Below are 6,000 nucleotides of genomic sequence, written 5' to 3' on the forward strand. Positions count from 1 at the left end.
ATTACCCATCTATTTTGAACTTCATCCACACATCACCCATTAACTTGTCCTTACAGTTACCAGACATAACGGAGCTGCCTCCTTTAGTTCAGTGAGGACACCAGACGAAAATAATATATCACGCATGAAAAAGTAAGCAGAAAGAAGATGAAGGTTCAATAATTATTTGTAACGTTTCGAAATGAGCCAGAAAGGTTAAAACCACGTGACACATTGACGTTAAAATGCTGCCCATTCCTTCAAAGTCTAAAATATCTGAAATTCGGAGTTCTCTTCGCACATTAGAAAACCTAGCTAATAGTATTAATGTGATACTTTCGAACACTTGCTTACAGTTTTTTTAACGCTGTGTTTGATTGAAACGTATTTACCATCGCACATAAACATGGCGTATTGTTCACCTTATGTTCACAACATTTGACCTCAGTTGTAATTATGCCAGCGCAGCCGTCTAAGTCTTACACCGCTCGTAAAACAGACTGATAACGCTACCACTTGCATACATATTCTACTGGAAAACGTGTATTTCACCAACACATTTGGAACACTGACTACACCTTATCCATACTATGCCCCAAACATTCCTTAGATATAAACAAGACGCCTTATTTGGGTCACCGAGGACATCGCAGAAACAAACTACGAATCTCGTAATAACCCCTTCAGTCACGGCGTACACATTTGTGAACGCGACTTATATTTGTCGTTACTGTGCAGTGGTTGCAGGAATAGACAGTGAACGTTAAGATTTTATAAAGTTGAACACTCTGCATTCTTAAAGTACGCCCATTTCACTTCTGAGTGAAATGTATCGCTTCACACAATCGCTTTCATGAAGGCACTACCGTCTTTGACAGGACGTTTCAAGGGGGGCGTTTTGGTGGTAATCGTGAAAGATTATTTCTTCCCATGCTGTAATGCTTGTGCCCAATAATTAACCTGTGCATGTAATTCAAGCGGGTGATTCAATATACATAATGTAGAAACCTAGCATGGACTGACTGTAAAATAAATGAATATTTAATTAGTATGTAATTATGATGGGCCACTATAAAATGCACAGTCATTCTCCCAACTTGACTTGCTTTCTATATGGAGTCTCCAATTACCTCGGGATAATATTATGTAAATTTCACATATTTATCGACACTCAATTGTAATTCATGGTTGGAGGTATTTAACAAAAATACATAAGAAAACGAGGGTTTAATAATTATCTGCAACACTTGCATATAAAGAAGGAAAGTGAAAGTTTCACAACGCATTGTGCTTAAACTTTTCCTATAGTCATGGAATTTCATGTCCGTATCTCAGGCGTTGTTTTAGGAGTCTAGGAAGTATCTAGATCAGCGGCAATATGACACCCTGGAACGTTTCAGTGAGTAACTTTCCACAAAGGCTGTAATGAACCTACGTAATGTAAACATATATGGCTTGTCACTCGGAACATTGTTTCGTACGTCGAATAAATATAAACACTGTGCCTCGCAAATTTTACCGACGATACCGGGGAGGAAACGACCAAATGCCGTGTATAGCGCATAAAAATTGGGATAAAGCGATCAGTCAGTTACTGTATTCAGAGTACGTAAGCAACCTACACAGGGCAAATTTTCGGTAAACATCACCAAAAAGTGGCCCTCATTTTTAAAAAGATACGAAATATCTGCTGTGTTTGCGCCTGCCAGAAAACAAGTAATAGTGTACCTCTTATTTAGAAACAGCCTGATAATGAAATGGTCAGTCAGAAGTGACACATGTCTTTAGAAAAAGTCAGTGTTTTGTTGATATTCAAATGGTTCTGCGAGTTCAACCAAGGTCATGTTGATGAGCATATCTACAATAAGTGGTGATTACACAATGAAATTCAACAGTTATACCTGTAAGAGGTTTGATTAGATTTCTGATTGTGATAAGATACTGAGACATCAACGCTGCAACAGACAGAAATTAAATTGTTCCAGCAGTTGATAGTCCAAAGATTTCATGCCGTAAGACACACTAGTCGTTGGGCGCGGCTGATTATAATACTCTATCCTGGCCTCCTGCCCACCTGGAGAAAAAATGTAACAAGCTAATTGTATTTTAGAATACGGATATAGCGGTCCCAATAAAATTGGGCATGATGCAAGTCGCGCAAGCTGACAGTTTGTTACGGCAGGAACTGCCCAGCGCCACACATTATCCGCAACTCAAGCGTGTATGGCGAATCCCACGTGTCGTCCGCTACAGGGCATCTTGAGAAGGCACAAAAGAAAACTTTCTTTGTCCAAGCAAGGTTATACGTAGTAAAGAAAAGCGTTACTTATGTGGTCACTGTAGTAACGAAGAAAATATAGCTTCAACTGTTTTTTTAATGGAGTTTCCAGCTTGCAGCCGAAAGTGCCAGTGCCCTGTTTCAAAAGTGTTGGGGGGGCAAAGTGCTCATCCTTTACCTCAAGCCAGCACGTTGAGGCAGCGCAGCAAGGTAGTATTGATTGCAGCACATCGGTGTTCGAGCACTGTCATTAACAGCTACATTAAGCGAGCAGCACACGAGCTCGCGCTGCAACGCGATTCGCACGTACGTTATTGCGAGCTCATATGCATTGCATCAGTTATTTATCAGTTACCAAAGAGAGAGATGGCCGCTACTGCAGTGCATGCATAACTACTTGTCTAGCGGCATGCAGTCAACAAAGATTGCAGGAGGCTCGCCGTTTCGCGGTATGTCGAAAGACCGCTGCCGTTGCGGCGCGTACGATCGTGCGCTCGAGCAGTTCCGTACACATGTCTGCTTATCGCTGCTGTGAATTCATTTATAACAAGCATTTCCTCGCGTTTGTGCGCCTGAATCTATCAGCGTGCAAACCTTACCTGAAGTTCAACTTCGTACACGACTTTTACTTGCGATTGACACCGCGCTAAAACTTCGCCGCTTATTTCTTGAACGGCGTACACGTATTCGGCGTTGCATAATTTGTTGCCTTTACGAAGCGTGCCACCCCTGAAAAAATCTTCGGTCCCCGATATTCGCTGCAAGCCGTGGTACAACAAAACCGTAAGTGGCGGGTCCATATTGTAAACGTGCTTTCCGAAGCAGACGACCGAGCTTGGTACTACCCAGTTCAGGACAGAGGGCACTTTTTAGCACCATTTTCGCAGCGCCCCCTGGGCAATGCAAGAGCCCCATAAAGGTTTGTGCTTGCATACCTATTGCACTGCAGGCCAAGTGAATAATGAAGCCGATGGCATACATGTTACACCAACCGAAATGGCACCGCGCCCCAATGGGATGTGCAGAGGTACGTACAAGCTCTGGTCACAGCTAGAGCAGTGAAGACACAATGCTAAAGCACAACATGGGCATGGTGTTGGTGATACACCTAAGGTATGCAAAGCGTGCTACAAGGCTCTTCATATAACGACAGGACGATGGCATGGCTACAATAACAGCGTGATGATGTTGGCTTTTTTCATTTGTTCACAATTCTGCCACCTGCTGTACTAGCGTAGCATAACAAGGCTAGATCATAGTTTCCCGCTAAAGTTACTAGAGGAAACTCTGGCGTTTGGATTGTTCGGAAACAATGGCTCACGGATCTGTTTTTCTACATGCTTGCGGTCTCGGTCATTCTTGTGATTTTATTTACTATGCTTGCTTTTATAGTCGACCTAAATTTCGGAGGAATAGTGGTTTCCTAAACGCTAAAGCCAATATCCGTATACCACAAAAATAGAGAACGTCTACAATACATCCTTAAAGGGGCTCTGAACCATTTTTGTCGGAGTGGAGAAAGGCAGCTGAAGTGAAAACAGGCTATTTCAGAAATACTTTGCCGCAAAGAGTACTTCAATGCGTTCAACAGAAGCGGAGTTATTGGCAATCAAACACGGCCTTCCGCTCCTTCTTCTCTGTAATGCCTTGCACTGCGAAGGCTACGGCGCAGTGGGGCGTGCCCACAACGCTCCGCCTTCTTAATGCCACCGTGGCGCGGAGTTCAAATTTCATTTTGGATGTTGACGTAGACACGACGACTTCGCCTTCAGCAAGCCGCAGTGCGCTTAGCCAGTGGACTCGTGGGGCACGCCGCGGCGGCCGCGGTATCTACGCCGTGTAGCAGCTTGATAATCGGCGAGTAGCAGCCGTCTAAACCCACGAAACACGCAAGCAGCTATTTGATGTCTAAAAGATGTCTTGAACGGCTAATTCAAAAGCCTAGTAGCTGTCTTGATCAAGACATGTTGTAGCCATGGACGTCTAGAAGTACTTCAGTAAGCCCTGCTAACGTTACGCTAAAAGTTGGCTAATGGACAGCTTGACAAGAACAACTGAAGACTTTTATTAGACATTCCCTCAAATTTTTGCGGCAGCTGTTACAGTAACACGACGTTTGCCCACAGTTACAATTTATTTTAAACGAGGCATGGACATCAGAAAAAAAAAAGTTTATATTGTCGGATAGAGTGATGCACAGGTAGTTTTTCCAGATGTGAACCATGGGAATAGTGTAGTACAGCCTCATTGGCCAATCAGTGCTTTTTAATTAGACCAATCAATTGAATGCCGCCTGTCAGAATTATTTTGCAAATAAAAAAAGATCTGTATTGTATGCTGATATAATTCCAATGTTCACCCATTGACCTAAACAAGAACAACTCCACGTGAAACACGTCATTATTGACAAAACTTCGCCCTGCTGGGTCTCCACCAAATTGAAATAGTTTCTAGCAAAGAAAAGAAAAATTTTGTCAGTGATGCTGCAGTTCAGGCAAAAATTACATCCTGGTTTCAGCTACAGGGGGCACAATAGCCTTACACCAGGTTACGAAACAGAACACTGTGCTGCAATGAATTGTTAAGAAATAAAGGATAGTACACATCTGGAAAAACACTCTGCGAACCACTCTAACTAGCAATATAAATATATTTTTTCTGATCTCCATGCTTCATTTAAAAGTAAATTGTAACTTACTTTGTGGGTGCCTCTTGTAAGGTAACGCCACATGCTCGCACAGCATCACGCGGAAATAATGGCCAGTTCTTCAGCATATCATCTATTAGCGAATTCCTTGTACGTTGCATGTTACTAGAACTGAAAGATAAATCATAATATGCTGTTATTTTTTTCATAAACTGTACGATGAGCTTTTCATGCATAAAAGATGATTGCAAGCGAAAATGCAGCAAGACATCAACTTCAAACCATGTCACATGCTCATACTTTATTACCTAATAAATTAGAAAAGATGCAGAAAGTGTAATTAACAAGAGTGACAAATAGCAGCAAAGGTGATCATGGATAAATCTTGAAGATGATTGCCGCCGCTGCCAGAGTAGGCCAGCCTTCGTAGGAGAGCACTTGCTGCCCACCAAAGCTTGCTGTCACAGGCCACGCGTGACGGTTCTTGTAGACATAGGCAAGCAATACCTGCACAGAAGAGGGGAAAAAAGGCAAGAGAGGAAATGGGAATGTTGAAATTTGAACTTCAATTAGCAATATGTGCTAAGTAAGAAGTTTGGCTCACATAAAAAGTAAATTTAAGCACTCCTTTTTCTTAAATTACAGGTATCTTAAGGTATGTATGCGATGATGTTGAAAATGACTAGTATATTTCCTATCATAAGAAGCCAACAAACACTGACACCAAGGACAACATAGGGGAAATTACTTGTGCTTAATAAATGAAATAAAAAAAAACGATAAATTAATGGAAATTAAAGTGGATGAAAAAAACACCTTGCCGCAGGTGGGAACCGAACCCACAACCTCCGCATTTTGCGTGCTATGCTCTACCAATTGAGCTACAGCGGCGTCGTTTTCCCATCCACTTTCGTGGGTATTTATGTGTCCTAGTAGAACGCTGGGAGTGTTAGCCAGCGCCACAACTCAGAGACCTTGTTCCTGGCATATAGTCATTAAGTTGCATAGCAGAGTCAAAGTCAGCCTTTAAATTATTATATGGTGTTTTGTGGCTAAAAAGCCACTTACCAACCTGTCAAACAAGTCTGAGTTGCTT

At 42.2% G+C, this 6,000-nt stretch overlaps 1 non-coding gene across 1 annotated transcript; it reads right to left on the reverse strand.

Moving 5' to 3' along the window:
• Nucleotides 1-5,722: 5,722 nt before the first annotated feature.
• TRNAL-CAA (transfer RNA leucine (anticodon CAA)) lies at nucleotides 5,723-5,795 on the reverse strand. Its single transcript has one exon. It is a non-coding gene; the product is annotated as a tRNA-Leu (tRNA).
• Nucleotides 5,796-6,000: the final 205 nt, after the last annotated feature.

Source organism: Dermacentor andersoni, chromosome 5 (assembly GCF_023375885.2).
Source record: "Dermacentor andersoni chromosome 5, qqDerAnde1_hic_scaffold, whole genome shotgun sequence".
Classification (NCBI taxonomy): domain Eukaryota; kingdom Metazoa; phylum Arthropoda; class Arachnida; order Ixodida; family Ixodidae; genus Dermacentor; species Dermacentor andersoni.